Here is a 20,115-nt window from a genome sequence, read left to right on the forward strand (position 1 = left end):
CAAAGTTATGGAAAAATGGGTTGCAGGATGTCTCTCAAAATTCATATTCTTAATGCTCATCTAGATAAATTTAAAGAGAATATGAGGACATATTCGGAAGAGCAAGGTGAGCGCTTCCATCAGGACATACTTTATTTTGAACGTCGCTACGTTCAACGTACTGCCAAGGGCAGTATAATAATAAACACAATGGGAGGCTACATTTGGGCATTAATACGTGAAAGTGACCTAGAATACGATAGAAAATCTAGAAAAAGTATTCATTTTTTATTTTTGTATTCAGATTTTGTTATGATCAGACTAAAAACATACAAATATTATATATATATATATACTGTTTTTTCACCTAATAAAATAAGAAACAAAGAAATATGAAGTGATTTCCCCACTATTCTAGTCTGCTTCCCTACTGCTCTAGTAAATTTCAAAATTTCAATGTCCTGACCTCAAACCCAAAGTTTCGCGAGTAAAGTACCAGTTTTCTTTATTTGCATTGTACAAACAACCAGGAAATCGTAGTCACCGCCTAGGAACAAAAATCGTGTTACATATTTTGCATTTTTCCGTGCGTCCGAGACGAAAAGCTCGAAGAGTCCGCGGCGAAGAGTGCGACACCGCCGCGTCGGGAGAAGAAAGTGCGCGCCGCGACGTGTCAGCGACACGTAGGAGCGTCTGAGCTGCAGCTCGCCATCGGAAATCGCGTTCGATGGTGTAACTAATTTGAATGGTCGCATTCCCACGCTAGCGGGTAGCAGTAGCGAGCGCGCGAGACCGAGAAATCCCCTGCAAGAACCCGCTCGCGCGTTCTCTCCCGGCATCTCGCATCCGGCATTACGCGCATCCGTTTCAATCCATGGCGGCGAATCCGGGGCGTCCAAGTTCTGCACGACGACAACGACGATGACGATGACGGCGATGATGGCGGTGGTGGCGGCGGCAGCGGCGAGGCCTCGGATGAAGCGATACCCCGCGTCCCCCCCGTACGACGAGACCAATCCGATTTCGCGGCTGATGACTGCGCGCCGATGAAACACTCGCGCGCGCATAATCGCGCGAACGGCATGTGTGCATCGCGAGTCTATCCTCGGCGAATGTTCGCCGGAAGACTGGGAGAGAATGCGTGTTCCGCGTAAGAATGAATAATAACCGAGACGACGAGCGCGGATAAAATTCTCACGCGTGTGCCGCAACGTACAGCCTTCCGTATCACCTTTTCTGTTGAGTCGCGAAGGTGAAGGTAGGAACGCGAGGACGACAAAAAGCCGCAGATTCGCTTCGTGTCTCTCGCGGCGGCTCATCTTACTTATTGACCTCCGCTGTCCTTCGACATACCGATACCGACGTACATACGTGCGCGCGCAATTAAACGTTACGTTAACTTTATCCACGTTCCAAAACATTTCAGCATTTCTTAAAGTGTCAATCGGCTCGTAAGATACCCTCTCAACGTGCGAATCGTCCAACTGTCAACGCTTACACTCACGCCCGTTTGAACCGTCATTCGCGTAAAACACGCGGGAACGAGAGAACAATGACATTCCGAATCTGTGATTCAGGAACATACTTCGCGCATATCTCATAATTTCTTTCCTTCGTGGATAAAATGCATCAACTGTACTGTCCACTCCTGAACGGCCAACCTGTCGTCAGCCTTCCCGGCTTGACACCTGCAGCTTGTAACGGAGAAAAGCACCATAGTCGCGGAGGAGGGAGCCTATGTGTTGTACAAACTGTATTTCGCTTGCGGAGAGTGGCGAAGGGTTAAAAGGGTTGTTCACCGAGCCCTCGCGGTGGGTACAGCGTGCGCTTCAGTCGCGCGATCGCAAGACTTCGCGGCGCGCGAGTAGCAGAAACGTTTTCTCCACTTACATGTCGTCGACGATGCCGTCGTCGTCGTCGTCGTCGTCGTCGTCGTCGTCGTCGTCGTCGTCGTCGTCGTCGTCGTAGTCGGTGGCATTGTGCTCGTGCAACATTCACGCACACGACCGCACACGACGGCAGTAGTTATTAGTCGTAGTCGCTGCGCGGAGCGTGCAGCTTGTGCACGAGGTTAACGTTGCAGAAGGGGACGGGTGGCGCGGGACGGGCGGCGGGGGCCGACTGGGAGGCGAGTGGATGGGTTGGTTTGTACCGAACAATGATATCGGGTATTTGATTTGTAACCGACGACAATACCGACTTGCGACCCCGCATTTCATCCCCTCCCCTCCCCCTCTCCACTCTGCCGTGCCGGCTCTCCGTGCCGTACGCGTTCTCTCTCTCTCTCTCTCTCTCTCCTTCTCTCATTCGGCGCCACCCTGTATGCACTATATGTACCTGTATACATGGATCGTGTACCTATAGGGTCGCAAGACAAGGTTGTCGATAGCGAGTGCCACCTTTATGGCGTCTCCGTACGGATCCTTTCCCCGGTCCGGTTGCCGGATCGAGGAATAATCATCCGCGACACTGTCCGATCGCGCGATATCGCTTAAACTTTGGCCCCACCTGGTGGACGGAAAGGTGTAAGTTTCGCGACCTCAAGATTCCGAAGAGCGTCGCCGCGAGTGACAAGTAATGTATGGGTGGGTAGCGCGTAGAAAATTCGAGAGCCGAGGCACCTTGACACTCCGACCTCCGAAGCTGCGACGTTGCACTGGAGATATTCGAGCGATAGATTAGATCCGCGATCTTGAGCGTTGTGGAATCGTGAGGGAAATCGCGAATTTCATCGATGACAAGGGGGACAAGGTGAGGACGACGACGCACCGCTCTAACAAGTGCTCGTAAAAATTATCGTATATCGTATCGTATCCAACAGACGCGCACGAATATGACCGCTCGCGCGGGGGGGCGGGGGTGGGAAAAGCGAACGTTCAGCATTATACATATCCTCGGGAGGGCGTCGCTCTCTGCATACGAAATATTCCAACGAAACGGTAAGTTGTTAAAACCATCCGCGACCGCGCACGCTATTTTCGCGACGACGCGACCCTTTCGTCGCGCATCGTGTCGCGTCGCGTTGTTTCCACGCAAGTTGGAGTAGAGAAAAAGTGAGTATGTGAGAGAGAGAGAGAGAGAGAGAGAGAGAGAAAGAGAGAGAGAAAAAAATTAAATTGTTATCGGCGTACTCGGACTCGTTCGGTGGGCAGGCACGACAACGAAACATTGCGCTTACACACACACACACACACACACACATGAACGTATACTCGAGTTTATTCCGCAACCCCTTTCCTAAATTATTTACGGGAAGGCGCGCATAGCGCGTGACCGGTCGAGCAATAAAGCAGGACCTTCTTGAACGGCATCAAACGCTAGCTTTGCTGAGAAGTTCCCCGCCCGCCCCCTCTCGCCATTTAGGGAAAAAGCATCCACCGAGAAATTATTCACGGGCAATTCTGGGGAAGGGGATCGAGGGGAACAAATCTCCATAAATATCTGAAAGACGAAAGGAACGAAAATGAAAATTCGATGCGCCATTTTACGGCGCATATAAGCGTCCACCGTCCTCGTCGTCGTCGTCGTCGTCGTCGTCGTCGTCATCGTCGTCGTCATCTTCGTCGAGGTCTTACACCGTTGTTGTTGCATCATATATCCGGCTGCTGTCGGTGCTGCAACAACATTTTCCCGAATATTCTCGCTGTCTCTCAAAGTACTAGGAATTTAATTGTGACTCCGTTTAGCTGCGGAGTAATTCAGTTCGGATCCCCGAATAAGTTCTGGGCTAGCGATGCATTAGCGGAAAGCGAGTTACGGGGCGGCAGCGAGCGATGCGCGGGAGCGACAGAAGATCCGGGGAAACAATCGGCCATCAATAGTTGAGAAGCTTAATACTTAAAGGTGTGTCTATACGCTGCCGCGTAAAACGTCGCGGCAACGAACTCCGTCGACGCGGGTTGTTCTATAAGCGGCGTAAGTAGGAGATAGCGACATTCGGGAATGTTAATGATGTAAATGATCTATGTTTGCTACGTCGAAACGCGTTTAATCCGCCCGGCGCATCCGTGGATTATAATTAACTCGGCGACGATAATTCGACGGCGCGATCATCGCCGAGGAGGGAGTCACGGGTGCGCGTGTGCATGGGTATTGGTGTATGTGTGTATGTGTGTGTGTGTGTGGCAATAATTAGGCATCAATATTTCGAAAGCAGTGTTTTCGTGCGCGAACAAGAGCATCGCGATCAGCTTAACAGTGAGTGGGTGAGTAGAGGTGCCTTCTTGGCGGAGAAAGTGATAGAGCGGTAAAATCAGTTTCGTGTCGTAGAACCAACAGGAAATCTTTCGAAATTCCTCATCCTTCTTCGAGGGGTGTCGAATATACCGCAAAACGGTTAAAAGTGAAAGACACGTGTTTTCTTTTTATGTTTCCTATAAGGGTCGAGGCAAAGCTGCCACGAAGGTGAGACGATAAAATTGATTGTGAATGAATGGAGATCGTGAGGTGAGTAAAAAATGTTTTTAATACCAAAATGTTATGACATTTAATGTACTTTGTAAACTGTATATTTAGATTCTCCAAATATTTTATCGCATTGTACTATATCGTATCGTGTAATTCTAATACGTTTTATTATATCGTACGATAAGAAAGATATTAAGCGCTGTGTGTTATATAACAATTTGTAAAATGTAAATGTTAAGATTTACTTTTGTAAATCTTTCCCCTCTCATCTTTTCTGTAAAGATTTTGCTTAGATTCGTCCTACTCGATCAACGCTAATTTTTCTACCAGTCCGGTCTCTCCTTGACTTGTACTACTTAAATGAAAATTTTCCTCTTCAATAATACAAGTCAACGACAAGTCAGACAGTTGAAATTTTCTTTCAAGCTAGAAGTACGTGTCGACGACGAGTCAAACGGTTAAATATTTTTCTCGAATAAGCAGTACAAGTCAACGACAAGTTATGTTACAATAGGGCTCAGTGCAGTATATAATTCAATATAACACAATGTAATCATCTGTATTATAGTACAACACAATATAATGCAATATGATATGGCGTACTATAATATATAATACAATTGGCAGGGAATAATAAACATCAGGAAAATCTTGTCTGCAAAGGCAACATTTGCCTCGAATAAATAAGTGCCTGTGACTGATTTTGACGAGCTTTCGATATGTAATAGAACAGCTAAAAAAATATGGAGGACACGTGTTCTGTGCTACATATATGAAATGTTATAGGTTCGCGCCACGTTCATGTAAAGTACCGCGTACAAGTGGGGCTGACGCAACGCGTATTTACAGCGCATGTAGATAAAAAACACCTCCAAATGCTTCCTTGTGAGCGCTCGCGCAATATTATATGTGTGTGTGTGTGTGAAATAAATGCGCGTACGACGAATGTGATAAATTAAAAATGGAAAAAGGGGTGGGAACAAGAGATGAGAGAGAAATAAGTAAGAATGGGGAAAGGGACTGCAAGAGAGGAAGAAATGTATATAATATCAGAAAGTATGAATGGAAAAGCGAGGTAATAATAAAAGAATAAAATGCACCATTATATTCCGCCCTCGCGATCAGATACGACGAGGTCAGAGGCGGGAAAGAGGAAGGGAGTGACAGAGGGAGACGCGCGAGAGAGATGCATGTATTTATATGATATTCGCAGAGGATTTCTTGAAATCTACAGTCGTCCTACAAAGCACAAACGCACCGTTTGAAAGAAAGCATCGACTCAGCATGAAATAACATAATCCACAGGCAACGCGACTAAAGATTTCATACTAGACGCTTCAAGTAAGAGAGTAAAATAAAATAAAAATAAGATGAGCAAAATGGTAAAACAAAGCGAAGCGAGAGGGAAGGGGGCAGAGGAAGAGGAGGCGAGAGACAGAGATACAGAGCGAGAGATAGAAAGGAGAGGAAACCGTCCGTTCTCTTCGCGAGGAAGACTGAGAAGGAGGGAGGGAGGGAGGGAGGGAGGGAGGGAGGGAGAGAGGAAAGGGGAGAGAGAGAGAGAGAGAGAGAGAGAGAGAGAGAGAGAGAGTGTGAGAGAAAGAAAGAGAGGAAGATGCGGAGATGTTAAAGGGGGGATGAAAAAAACGGCTTATAAATGAATACAGAGGGACGTTTGGAGAGGAGAAGCTCGGCCGTGCCATCTCGCGAACGTACGTACATATTTGGCGGAAGACGGCAGCCAGGTGCAACGGACCTATTGACGTGTTAATTGCGCTTGAATAATTAAAGGGGACACCTACCTCTCTCGGCGGCGCGCGCGGCGCGCTCTGTCCTTTTATAAAATGTCCCCCCGATCTCGTTAACCTGCTTCGGGGAGGGCGGACGACTCGGCGGGCTGACTGACGTGGGAGAGGCGAGCGGAAATCAGGAGGGAACGGACGAAGACGGTAGACGACCCAACGGTCGGCGTTCACAGCGAAATCGGGAATATAAAGCAAGTGGAACCGATTCGATTGGTTCGGCGCTCGCGCGACAACGGTCGAAAGAGACGACGGGAGAGAGGAGGAGGAAGAGGGAGAGGAGGGAGGAGAAATATGCGAGACGCATCAACGTTCGAGCGATTAGTACGTCTATAAAGAAAATAAAGCGACACCGAAATACGCGAGGAGAGCGATTGGTTTGGCGAGCATTTACCGCGACGAATGTCGAGTGGCCGATTTATTGGCTGTCGCGTATAATTTTCGCAGCCAGGGGTGGGGGGGGGGGGCAAGAGGGAGGCGCGATGGATTTCTCTATTTTTTTTTCGCGCGCCCGTTCGCGACGTGTGTAATCAGCGATCTTTTTTCGAGTGGGATGGCGCGCGCGATGACGTGGCCGACGGTTTCGCATTAATCGTTAATTGTCTTAATTGTTGGCAGAGGTCGACGTGTTTCGCCAATCCCGAATTGTCCGCGAAAAATTGTTTCGACTCGAAGCTGCGGCTTAACGAGGTGACCGGCCGGTCGCTCTCGGTTCGTTCGTCCGTTCGTTTGTTTCGCTACGCGACTGTCTTCAGGCGCACTTTCGCCCCACATGAAAAAAAGATAAGGGGATATAGAATGGTCGGTTATAAGTTTTAAAAGGGACAACGCGAACTGAATCTGTGAGAATAATTTATGGGGCTGGACTCGGGCCGGAGTAATGGATTAGTTTGAAGAGATTAGTCGCGAAGGAAGTGTAAAGACCAACGTTATGAATTATAAACAATTACCGCATCGATTACCGGCTTCGCCGCACGACACCGATATAATATTCTTACGAATTCGTGTTTCCGAAGAATCGATAACCTCGCGAGAGGAGCCCCCATACGTCTCTCTACGAGAGATAATGTACAAGAACAAGAGGACAGATCCCGAGGGCGCCGATGACGTGATTTATCATTTCGGTCGGTTCTTCTCGCCTGTAATATTCGCAACGTATCATTTCCGTCGTATGCATGGCGCTCTCTCTCTCTCTCTCTCTCTCTCTCTCGCTTGCTCGCTCGTTCGCTCGTTCGCTGCCTCTCTTAGCATGATCGTCGCTAACATTATCCCTTTGGAGACGCAGAACGGTTCGCGATACTCCCTCATAAGGACTCGAACGGAAGACGGTTTAGTGTACCGTTAACGATGTCCGGCCGACTCGGACTTCGTATACTTGCGCGCGATTGGAAACGGAGAAAATGCTCAAGCCGTTGCCTGAATAATTGACGATTTAGCCGTGTATCGGCGGAAGGGCAGCGGAGAGCTCTGCGAAGGGGATGACGCTGAAAGGGGTGGAAAGGGAAGGGTTGCCGGTGATCGTAAGAATATCTAACCTCGACGCGAGTCCGCTGTATTATTCAGCGGTTGTCATCCCCGCGTCTCGGGGGCGAAGCGCGCTTGGCGCGCCGAGCCAGAAAGCTCGAAAGCTCGATCGCGAGCGCTTATTCCCGATCGTAAACCGTAACGCTTTATCCCCCTCGACTCGCCTGATCTTCTTTTTCTTTCATAACCGGACACGCGTGCGCGCGCACGTGCATTGCTGCTCATCTCACACGCGTGCTGCGCACACACACGCACACACACACACGCGCACACACACACACACACACGCACACACACACATATATATATACATACATATATATGTATATATATAAATATGCACACGATGCACGGTGTAGGCGATGCGTCACGTGCCGCGGCTCTCAACTATAGACCCGATGCAATCTTAATGCGATCAATTATTTACGGCGCTCGTCATCGGCCATTAAATATTCCACGCCCGGCGAAAGAGTCCTTGCGCTACCCCGGAATTATTCCGGGCCCCAAATACTATTCGCGAACAGTCGGCGGAGCGCGCACGATCGCACAAGGTATCTACTCGCGCCGCTATTTTCGAGCAGTCCTAATGGCGTTAGACGGGAAGGTGCTCCCGCGGGAGAGGCACCTGTCGCCGAGCGAGGAGAAAAGATTCTCTGAGCCGCGCTCCCGCGGATCGATTTCATCGCGGGATCGCGGGAAAAAGAAAGGATTCGTGGCCCATTGGAGGCTAAGAATCTCGTTAGCTTGACTCAAGTCTGCAGCTGCGATTTTCAACGTTGAAGCGGCGGAGTCTTAGAGTTGTGTGTGGGATTAGCGATTGCACCAGACAAAAAATATAGTTTAGGACATTCAACGAAACATATTTCGTCGAGATAACTAAATCAGCCAGCTTAAATTGGCTCGAGACGCAAAGTGTGCGATTTGCCGTAATACAATAATTAAAACGAACACGTGCAAAAATGCAGTCGTTCTACACGCACGGTTGACGACTGCTGCCGCGTATAATTAATTTGTTGCATAATTGATTTGTTGCAGCAGCAGAGCGCTGCTCATTTCAGTCGTAACGCTCAATGTTGTTCAGCAAGCTACGGGGACTTGCTCTGAATCATCCAATCCTTTTTCCCCCCGCGAAGGATCGATAATCGCGGCACAGGAGCATCGTCGACGATGGCTGACGCGCCGTGTCGTATGTGTGCGTGTGCGTGTGCGTGTGCGTGAGCGTGTGCGTGTGCGTGCGTGTGTGTGTGTGTGTGTTGGCCAATGATAAGATTAAGGATTTTACGGCGACCGTTAATTTCATCATTACGCGAGACTTACGGGCGCCCTCGCGGTGTTACTCGGCCCGCTCGCGAGATCTGCCACCCTTCTCCCTCCCTCTCGCGGCCGGCGACGGGTGAAATGTGGCTTAGCGCGTTATCGCCCGGAGCCCTTCGATTAATCGAGCTCAGTTCGCGAACTCTTTTATATATAGCCGCGTTACCCGTATTTATCGTCCGCCGCGCGTAATTGAACGCGTAATTATACGTCGGTCGGAACTCGCGCGAAACTTCGTTTCTGCAATCTTCTAAATGTACCCGAATGGGTACGCGCGATGTCGGCGATGCGACGACGAGGACGTGGACACGTGGACGTGGACGGCCGGCTCTATAAATATAAGCAGTTACTCATCGACGTCGCGATAGTCCATTTTTGTAATCTCCTAAATGTATTTAAATGGATCTACGATAGCGCGCGCGACTGATCGCATCGCCCTTATAAATACAGGCCGTGTTCCTTTTTCTCTCGGCAAACAACGCGATCGATCGCGCGCGCCGTGCAAGTCATGAATCATCCTTAACGAATAAGTGTTGTAATGGAATATTTTGCATTATATCGCGGTGTATACACGACCGCGCGGAGAAAGTTGCGGGCTTACAAAAAGCGCCTGTGAGTAATAGTACCGTTCTGAGAAAAACAGGCTTGAAAGTTTGATAAGATCTTCGTGTCTCATAAGGAAGACATCGCGCTACTGCAAACGCGCACGCGGAAGTATAATTTGAGAAATGGCTCTTTGGCAACAAAGTTGAAGGTAAAAGGTGAAAAATAGAATCGCCCGGCGCGACGTGTAACGCACAGCTCCCTTTTTTTCGCTCGTACTCCTATATTCCTATATTCACGTGCAATGCGTGTCCCCTTTCCTTCATCTCGTTCCCTCTCGTGTGGGACGTTTCGCATGAAATTCCGTCGGATGAGTTCGCGAAACGGCGTTTCTTCGCTCGGGGACCTCGGCGAAATCGTTCATATGCGATGTTCTCCTCCTCTTCTCACCGCCTTCTCTCTTCCTCTCGCCGCCCCTTAATCGCCAAAGCTCAGCGCTGACGAGCGAGTCTCAGCCGTGAAAATGACACACGCGCGCCAAACCGCCAAACCGCCGACGTGACCGCGACATAAAGGCGAACACACGCCAATCAGGCACGCGTCCGTCCGAAGGACATCCGATCGAGTTCTTCGGCGGCGTGATCGATTGTCCACGTCGCCACCACTGTCCCGTTTCCCTTCGGCCACGGCCTCCGCCCGCGCCGGACGTACGTCGTGGTTCCCTTCCTTCCGGATGCCTAGCCAGAGGGAAGTGGGACACCGAACCGGGGTTGATATAAACTGTGATTGATATTTAGCCGCGCCACACGGCACTTAAGAGGATTAAGGACCATCCAGGACGAGTATCGGCCGGGAACAGCCGTGACCCCGAGCACGTGCATCCGGGACACGCAACGATCTCGACCGGGTCGAACGTTGGACGGTGGATAGGTAGGTAGGTAGGTAGGTAGGTGGATAGCTAGCTAGATAGGTAGGTAGGTAGGTAGGTAGGTAGACGGGTTGGTAGATAGACACGTAGTGGTGGAGACGTTCCAGGTCGATCCAGCAGCGCCAAGGATTCCCGTCCTGTCGCACGCGAAACCGGCGCGCTACAACACGCCGCAACTCTGATTACAGTTAGCTCGGTCCGCTGGCCTAAACCCCCATATAACGCGCATCGCGCGGTCGTCGGGGACTAACCCGACGACCGACCACCACCGCGCCGGGCGCGACATCCAGCCCCGACCATGATTATCCCGGACCGCGTCTTACCGCATCCTAATCCCGAGAATGCTCATATCGGAAGGCGATCGAACACCGGATCGCTTCCGACGTTGTTGTTGCGTCGTCGTCCTCGTCCTCATCGTCATCATCATCCTCGTCGTCGTTGTCTACGTGCCATCACCCACAAGCTCTGTTCCCTTCTTTCTTCCCTTTCGTTTTTTCTTTCAAACGACGCGAATCGTTATATCGTGAGAAAATATCGCGAGCTCCAATTGAGATCCCGCCTGAGATTCTCCGACAAAATTATAGACTCTAGTCTGGTCGGGAAATCCCACGTGGATTCAAATTAGGAGAGAAAGCCGAAACAGATATCGTCCAGTCAGCCGAAAGCTACCCGACAGATTTTTTTTGGCTTCTATTTTATGTTAGAATAGAGCAGTGTGAAACAGTGTGCGGAAAGGGGGGGATTGAAGTCCATTCCAAATAAAGTCGCGATAAACACGCGAGTATGAAAATCTCGCGGGACGATTAAGGAACGCTCGTGGGAGTGCCGCGCGCGCGCGCACGTCGTTTATACAGGGAACGATGAAACTCCTCGACGAAACGTTGATTGGGCTATTGGTGGTCGCGTTCACCGCGAGTTTTAGTCGCGCGTTATTCGAGCAGGAATATTTTTATTTTTCATTATGTCGCGCCCGGAGCGCGTTGCCTGGCGAGCCGCAAGGAGAATGTGTGTATTTCGGTATGCCGCGATTACATATCTGCACGGAGGCCAGCAGCGGCGGCGTGTTCGACGGACGATTAATATCCCGCTCGTTTCCACGGATAGCTTGCCGTCTCCTAACCGACTCGTTATGAACGTTTCAAGGCGGCCCCGCGCGCGACAGATCGCCGCGGTGAGATCGCCGAATTATTATCCCGTATCGAATTAAAAACGACGCGAGAAAAAAACACATTCGAGCCAAACGAAACGAGCCGGCTATTTTCGTGATGAACATTGGCGGGGGGCCGCGCAGGGTTGAATTTTTAACGACACGCCATTACTTTCCCAGCTTGACAGCCGTGAAAATAGACGGAACACGTCGTCGCGGAGATGCGAGTCATATTGATAAATTTTTACCTATGTACGTCGCGTACGTCGTCTCTTCCTCATCTTTCTGCGTTTCTCTTTCCGATAAATTTCCACCGCTCGAATATTCTTTCTGACGGTAATTCGCGGTCGCTTGTACTCCAGTGCATTTATTTAAACACACTTACGATCGGACGAAGATTTACCGTTTTCAGTGAAAATTTCAACTTGGCGGTCTCCCGATTTTTAATTACACGTTATTCGCAATTATGAAAACCGATCATACCTCGGTATACCCTTCTTTCTCCATCCCTCTGCATCTCTCTTTGTCTATCTATTCTAATGTTCTCCCGAACCACCGTAGAGGGGTCGCAGCGCACTGGAAAATCGGCAGACTGCCGTCCCCGGAACCGTATTAGAAGCGGCCCGATGCATTAATGATAACCGTTATCTATTCCGGACGTCACTGGCGGCCGAAAATAGCGCTAATCGAAGAAGATGGAGAAAGAGAGAGGAAACGAGAGAGCGATGAGGCGCAGGGGCGCGAAGGGGCGCGGCGAGATCCCTCTCATCGTCGTTCTCGTCCATGTCGTGCTCGTCCTGACGAGGAGAGAGAGAGAGAGAGAGAGAGAGAGGAGAGAGAGAGAGAGAGAGAGGAGAGAGAGAGAGAGAGAGAGAGGAGAGAGAGAGAGAGAGAGAGAGAGAGTAATGCCGGGGCAAGCTTGTCGAGGTGCGAGAAAGGAAGCGTCGTTTCCGCATCGCGATTCCGCCCCGTCATTGGCTCTGACTCCGTGCTAACGTTAAACGCGCACCCGCCGCACGAGCGAGAGAGCGAGAGAGCGAGGACGAGCACGAGAACGAGAACAGAGGTGAACACAGGATTGCGGGGGTGTCGGTGGGAGACGAGAGGGGATGATTTTAGGGATGGCCGCTGCCCCGTACACCGTACCCCGTACCCCGCCTCATCGATAATATACGATCGTGCATGATTCTGCTTCGTGTATCACAATGGCCCTCCGGGCAAGCCCGTTCCACCTCTATCTACGTACCTGGCGCGCCGAACTACCGGCGCCCGAGTCCGCGGTGGATAATGAGTGATTAGGTAATTAGTTGTCCAATATTCGCCCCATCCGCCCGTTCCTTCCTCCCTTCTTCCCCCCCCCCCGACGCCGCCGCCGCCGCCGCCACCGCCACTGCCACTGCCGCTCCCGCCTCTCTCTCATCTCTCGGTCTCTCGTGTCTATCTGCGATCTTCTCCGGCACCGTTCACCAACGTCGGCCGCGTACTCTCCTGCTACCGTTTGACCGGATACGTTGACCGGAGTAGTGCGAGCAAGCGAGCAAGTGTGCGTACATGTGGCTCATGTCGTCAGATAACGCTCCACGTAAGAGGAGGTGCCCTCTACGTGGTCGCGAGAATGTCCGCGGATTGCATTGAGTGTTCTCTCGAGTAAATCGAGAATTAGCTCGTAGAAAAAGAAAGAGGAAAAAAGAATGAGGGGATAGAGAGAGAGAGAGAGAGAGAGAGAGAGAGAGAGAGAGAGAGAGAGAGTCAGCGGGTCTACAAAAAAAGAACAAAGGCGGGAATATAAATAAAAAACAGAATTTGTACTAATTTGTACTAATTTGTACTAATTTGTACAATCAAGTAAAACTTAATACTTACATTCAACTCTGTGAGAACAAGTCTCTATTGAACCTGATTATATCAAGTCTAATAGCAAAGTACCTCTTCTTATTAGCAGAATCAACCTCGATTTTTATAGTAGATACGAGACATTCGAAGTCGCATGAACATTTAATGCTCGTTTATATTATATCCATTATGGATATCAATATAACATATCCATCATGGATGTTCCATAGAAATCCATTCTGTATGTATGTATAATCTAGTATGTATAAACTCTTATGTATATATATTGGAGCTTTTATAAACATTAGTTGAAATTTTTTTTAATGTAAAATAGATCTCAATTGAAGATATATCAAATTATATATTTAGAAATGTAACAGTTTGATATAATTTTAATTAATGTCTATCTATTTACATCCGTTTTCGATAAAACTTCAAGTAATGTTCGTAAAAACTTCAAAAAAGAACTCATACATACATTCTAATTTATATTAAATGTAAAATGTATTTTGTATTATACTGTATTCCATTACATATGTATTAATATTAATAATACATATTAATCTTATATAATGTTTTATATTCTATTGTAATATATTATACAATACACAGTGTATTAAAATCATGTTGTATATTTATATGAAAAAAATAAATATAATATATTAAAATATATTCTTTCTTATTTCTGTTGTTTCCTCGATTCCCCTTCGATCCTTGGCGAAAAATTAAAAATTCTGCAAATTCATTCATTTCCTCGATTCTGCAAATTCATTCATTTTTTCGATTTTCGCGTTTTGGTATCAGGAGCATATAATGAACGAAGAGATATTCCGAATTCTGGCGGGAAACTTAATTTTTCTCAATTCCTCGATTTTCGCACTTTGTATTAGGAGAATATAATGAGCGAAGAGGTATTCCGAATTCTGGCGGGAAACTTAATTTTTCTCAGTTCCTCGATTTTCGCACTTTGTATCAGGAGAGTATAATGAGCGAAGAGGTATTCCGAATTCTGGCGGGAAATTTAATTTTTCTCAGCTCCTCGATTTTCGCATTTTGTGTTAGGAGAATATAATGAGCAAAGAGGTATTCCGATTTCTGGCCGGAAACTTAATTTTTCTCAATTTCTGGATTTTCGCACTTTGTATTAGGAGAATATAATGAGCGAAGAGGTATTCCGAATTCTGGCGGGAAACTTAATTTTTCTCAGTTCCTCGATTTTCGCACTTTGTATCAGGAGAGTATAATGAGCGAAGAGGTATTCCGAATTCTGGCGGGAAATTTAATTTTTCTCAGTTTCTCGATTTTCGGATTTTGTGTTAGGAGAATATAATGAGCAAAGAGGTATTCCGATTTCTGGCCGGAAACTTAATTTTTCTCAATTTCTGGATTTTCGCACTTTGTATTAGGAGAATATAATGAGCGAAGAGGTATTCCGAATTCTGGCGGGAAACTTAATTTTTCTCAATTTCTCGATTTGCGCACTTGGTATTAGGAGAATATAATGAGCGAAGAGGTATTCCGAATTCTGGCGGGAAATTAGAATTTTTTTCATTTTCCCGATTTACGTACTTTGTATCAGGAGAATATAGATAAAAAGCGAAAAGGTATTCCGAATTTTGGCGGGAATTTGGAGAATTTTAGACTTTTTCAATGATTGGATATAGAATAAGGAACGTATAATAGGTAAAATAATAGATGACACAAATAAGAAAACATTTAGTTCATATTAAAATTTTTATTTGTAATTACTTTTAGAGTACAATAAAATACAATATATATATATATATATTATATGATATATAAAATATATTTTACAACAATATAATACAATATAATACATTTTACAATACAATACAATATATCACAATATGGAACGCATAATACAACGTATATTATACACAGTATAAAATGATGTAACGTATAATGTAATGTATATGTAGAGATTTAAATTTTACCATATACATAAATAACTTGGTAAAATAAAATTACATTTATGTGTTAAATCCAATAGGGGCTTATTTCCACGGGAGTAAATGAATGAAAATTGAGTCTTTTTTAATAGTACAAATAGTACAAATTCTGTTCTTTATATTCCATTCTTGTTTTTTTTTTTATTATTTTTTGTGATCATGCACAGCTTTATACGAAGCAACCTAGCTTCATATGAGCAAGTTAGCAACGTCACAGTTTTTCTCGAGACGACAAAGCATACAAACTTTTGATTACTGTTATAAATTAGTACAAAATAGGTACTAAATAATCCAACAGGCGCAGGTTGATTTTGCCGATTCGCTCCTGCAAACTTCAGAAAGATGAGAAAAGGAATCGCGTGATTAAAGTAAAAAAGAGAAAAGTACCCCGAAATGGAAGTCGAAAACACATTGTTTTGCACAATGCAAAATCTCCCTCGCATCGTGAATTTCCTCTTACTGAGTAATAAGAGTTCGTAAACTCCCCGTCGAGACCTGTCGCGGTCTCGTCAGTTTTTCACCGTTCCCTCGCACGCTCTCGCACGACGCGGTCGCGACGAAAGCGTGTAATAAATTGGCCAGTGGAATATTTTTGCGGGGATCACCCCTCACTCTCTCTTGCATCTCCACCCTCGGTCGCTCTAATCGCGCGAGGAGTCCGAGGTTTTCACGGCGCGTATCGATTCGCAGGGGTGAAAGAAGAGCGAGGGTGAGAAGAAGGGCACGTCGTCCGTCTGTCTGTTCGTCCGTGCTATGCTTGAAAAACAAACGTGTTCTCCGGCGTGCCGACGCTGAGGAATCGCCATGTGTGCGCGCGCGGCGCGGCCATCCCGCATATAAATATAACAATTAAAAAGAGAGCCCGGCCGAATACCGGAACGTCCCGCCACGAAGGGTGGCCAGCTACCCCGCGGGCACCCTCCGCGTCGAAGCACGCAAAACAGAAGGGCGCAGTCGTCGCGATCGTTGCTGCGGGTTTCCTTCAGCAGCTTATTGAAAAAATAACCCGCGAAATTATATCAGCCATATTTTCGATCGCTGCCCGTACTTTTGCTGCGCCATTTTTTCGGCAGGTCGCGGTCAAGCGGGAATCACGCGTGTCTTCCGCGGTCCTTCTGTAGAAATTGCGAGAGAGAGAGAGAGAGAGAGAGAGAGAGAGAGAGAGAGAGAGCACACGAATCGAATCGCGACCGTAGGTATAAATTTTACATAGACCCGTTCTCGCTAACGTGGCGAGTTGAGTAAAGTTTAAGTGATTCTACGCGCCGCGTTCTAGTCGCGCCTATAGAAAGAGCCGCGACACAATCAGTTAAACCCGTCGATTAACGTTAAATAACGTTCACAGGAACGGCCCGCGCAAATTTCAACGCCGTTTGCGCTCCGGTCTTATTTAACTTGCCACCGTATAATCATAATTATCGTGCTGAAAGCGTGAACAGAGGCAACTTGCGCGCCGTCAACAGCCCGTTTCTCCCGACGTTGCGACGACTTGTCGATCGCGCGCGGTTGGAGAAAAAAAAAAAAAAACGAGAAACGTATTCGGGCACGTGGGGAAAAGAGAAGAGGAACGTGAGGAAGGGAGAGAAGAGAGCGAAGGAGAAAAGGAGAGATCGGCGATCGGCGAGGGGCGCGTGGGCGACAAGAGAGTTAATTCACGAAAGCGCCGAGGCGAATTCAATTCGCGCGAGTTAGCGCGTGACGAAATCGCCGCTCGTCGCCTCGTTGCCGGCGACCTGGGTCATAACTATTTAAATGCCCGCGGCTGGATAAATTGTTGTATTAGTCACGCCAAGCTTATATTAATACACGGCCCTCTCCCCTCCCCCCTCCCATCCGTCCTGCGCCCGTTTACGCGCGTGTAACCGCGAGTTCGTCGCGCTCGCGCGCGAGCAAGCCCGATGTTTCCAGTCCTTATGAAGCGCTGCCGCTTCTGCGCTCCGCCGGTGGCCGCGAGGGTTCTATTACACACTGAGCATCTATTTCCGCGTCGTTAATTGTAAATGCCGGAGACACTGCGGTGAATCGCCGAGTGCCCAGCGTCGCAGAGATATGCACCGTCTCGCCGCGCCAACTTCCCGCCGAGACGTTTCGGCCTCCTCGTCGCCGAGCGGTTTCGTCGGCCGGCCGAGCTCCGAGCAACGGCCGAAGTGGCAGTCTTCGTCGCGGGATCTCATCACTGTGACACCCTTTATCGTCGTGTACGATAAGAATGGACTTTTCGCGAAAATCAGCCGATGCGGACGGCTTTCAGGAGCACACACGTGCGGAGCGGAAGAGGAAACTGAAAAACGTGCGGTAGAGAGAGAGAGAGAGAGAGAGAGAGAGAGAGAGAGAGAGAGAGAGAAAGAGAGAGAGAGGTCGCCTGTAATTCATCGCGCGAGTTTCGGAATGTGCCCGTCTACCGCTAGTCCAATGGGAGAGTTCGCTCGCTAATCGGAGGAATCTTCCGTGGGGCAAAGCGATCGCGTTCTGAAGCGCGTTCTGAAACGCACACAAAGGATTACGGGCAACGACACGACGTATCGAGCAGCGAAGATCGGACCGCTCTCTGGGAGCGCGTCTTCGCGAAAACGACGTGAACGGGGTTACATAAACCGCGTCACTGACTTGAGTTCCCGGGGCCTCGGTACGGTTATTACTCCCGACCTCGATTACGACAGACGCACCTCGGCGGAATCGAGGTGGAAGACTCGGCCGCGCTTCGATACGGCACACGCAATCGCGCCGATCGCGCGACGCGTCGTTGCGTTTTCTCTCCTGGACCGATTCGACGCGTCTTCGCAGGCAGAGAAGCGACAGGAGGGGGCAAGGAGAGCACGAGCGCGGGAGAGAGAAAGGAGAGGGAGGGAGGGGGAGAGAGAGAAAGAGAGAGAGAGAGAGAGAGAGAGAGAGAGAGAGAGAGAGAGAGAGAGAGAGAGAGAGGGAAAGACAGAGAGAAACGGTCGTCGATGATGGTTATTTAGGCGATTACGTTCGCGAGCGACGTGCGCCGCGCGCGTTTGATCGCATCGTCGCGACAAATCGACATTGTGTCACTGCGCCTCGTTGCGGCAATAACGCATATAATATACGCGCGCGCGAGCGTCGCGCCGGTGCGCGCGCGCCTGAACGAGCGAGTGAGCGAGCGAGCGAGCGGCATTACAGACCGCTGATGTAATACTTTTATGATCGACCGCCGCAATTTCTCGGTGACAACACTCGCTATTTCTGTCGCCGAGTTTGTGCACATGACTGCCGCGACGAGCAATATATCGCGCAAATATGCGCGACTCTCGCGTCGGTATTTATACTACAGGGTGTCCGTCGGGCAGGCCTCGCCGGTCTACCTCGAATCGCAGGCCGGCGCGGCCGAATTTTGGCGCCGGCGCCGCGCCGGCTGCGGATGAGCGGGTGACGGCGACTTATCTCCGTGATAAGGGAGGAAAGGAAGCCGGCGAGGTGGGAGCGATGGTTCACTCTCTCACAAGGAGGACAGCGCGCACGCTCGCCGAGAGTCGCGTTGCCGAGGTTTTCGAGCGGACATCGCGAGAGAAACGTAAGCCTGAATTAACAATATATTCGCGAGGACGTACGTCGAAAATCGCGGCGACGCGACAGGCGGAAGGGGGCGAGGAGAGAAGAGACAAGAAATTGACTCGAAATTCGGAACACGCGCTCCTCTTCCTCCTCCTCGGTGGTAGGAGGAGGAGGAGGAGGAGGAGGAGGAGAGGAGGAGGAGGAGGAGGAGGAGGAGGAGGAGGAGGAGGAGGAGGAGGAGGAGGAGAGGAGGAGGAGGAGGAGGAGAGGAGGAGGAGGAGGAGGAGGAGGAGGAGGAGGAGGAGGTGGAGAGAACTCGGCATGATGTAAACCGGGACACCCTGTACAACATATCGAGCGCGCTCGTTTTATTTTCTTTCCTTTTTTTCGCTCCCTCCGTCCGCATTGTTCGCCCGTGTAACGCGAGTCGTTTCTCGCTTTCAAAACGGAGCTTCCTTAAGCGGAGGAGAAAATCGAAGCGGCGATGAGGGGGTACGCGGCCGCGCTCGCGCTCGCGCTCGCGCTCGTTACGTAGGTGGAATCAAGGCGAAACTTTCCGCATGAAATTGCAACGTGCGCCCGGCCGTGTAATGCCCGGTGGTACAACTCACCTGTACGTTACATGTCTTCGTACGCTGTCGATACCGCTCGCGGTAGAGGCTGCGCTTTTTCCATGCGAGGTGCATTGCTCTCGTCGAAGTCCATCTGCGTGTCGGCGCTTCCTCCCCGCGGTCCTCCGGCCTGTCACGAAGGGGAGAGAGAGAGAGAGAGAGAAAGAGAGGGTGAAAAAATAGAGAACACAGAATTGAGAAAAGTGAGCGACGACGGACGGCTGCCGCGGATCGGATTAGCCCGAAGCCCAGCGAAAGAATGAGCGTATCTTCGGGAGAATTTCAAAATAGTCTTCTTAACCCGATTTCATAATTGTCCCGTCACCGTCGCTCGCACTCTCGCGACGTTTTTATCGCCAACATCTTTGTTTCCATTTTTATCTCGCCTCCTCTCGCTGGAGAAGACACGCGCTTGCGTTCTCCAAGAGGAACGCGTCTAATTAACGACGCGGGGGTAGAGACGCGCTAGTCGCATAAATTTCCGCGACAAGACTCTCTCGATCGATCGCTCGTTAAATAAAAAAGTCTATCTCGTTCTTGG

The 20,115-nt window shown here is 49.1% G+C and overlaps 1 long non-coding RNA gene across 1 annotated transcript in view; it reads right to left on the minus strand.

The window, feature by feature from the left end:
* The window catches only part of LOC112588940 (uncharacterized), a 114,550-nt gene that overhangs the window by 11,287 nt on the left and 83,148 nt on the right, over nucleotides 1-20,115 (minus strand). Inside the window, exon 3 of the long non-coding RNA XR_003113130.1 lies at nucleotides 19,575-19,704. This is a non-coding gene — a long non-coding RNA (uncharacterized LOC112588940). The remainder of the gene's footprint in view (nucleotides 1-19,574; nucleotides 19,705-20,115) is intronic.

Source organism: Harpegnathos saltator, unplaced genomic scaffold (genome assembly GCF_003227715.2).
Source record: "Harpegnathos saltator strain DR-91 unplaced genomic scaffold, Hsal_v8.6 scaffold351, whole genome shotgun sequence".
NCBI lineage: Eukaryota > Metazoa > Arthropoda > Insecta > Hymenoptera > Formicidae > Harpegnathos > Harpegnathos saltator.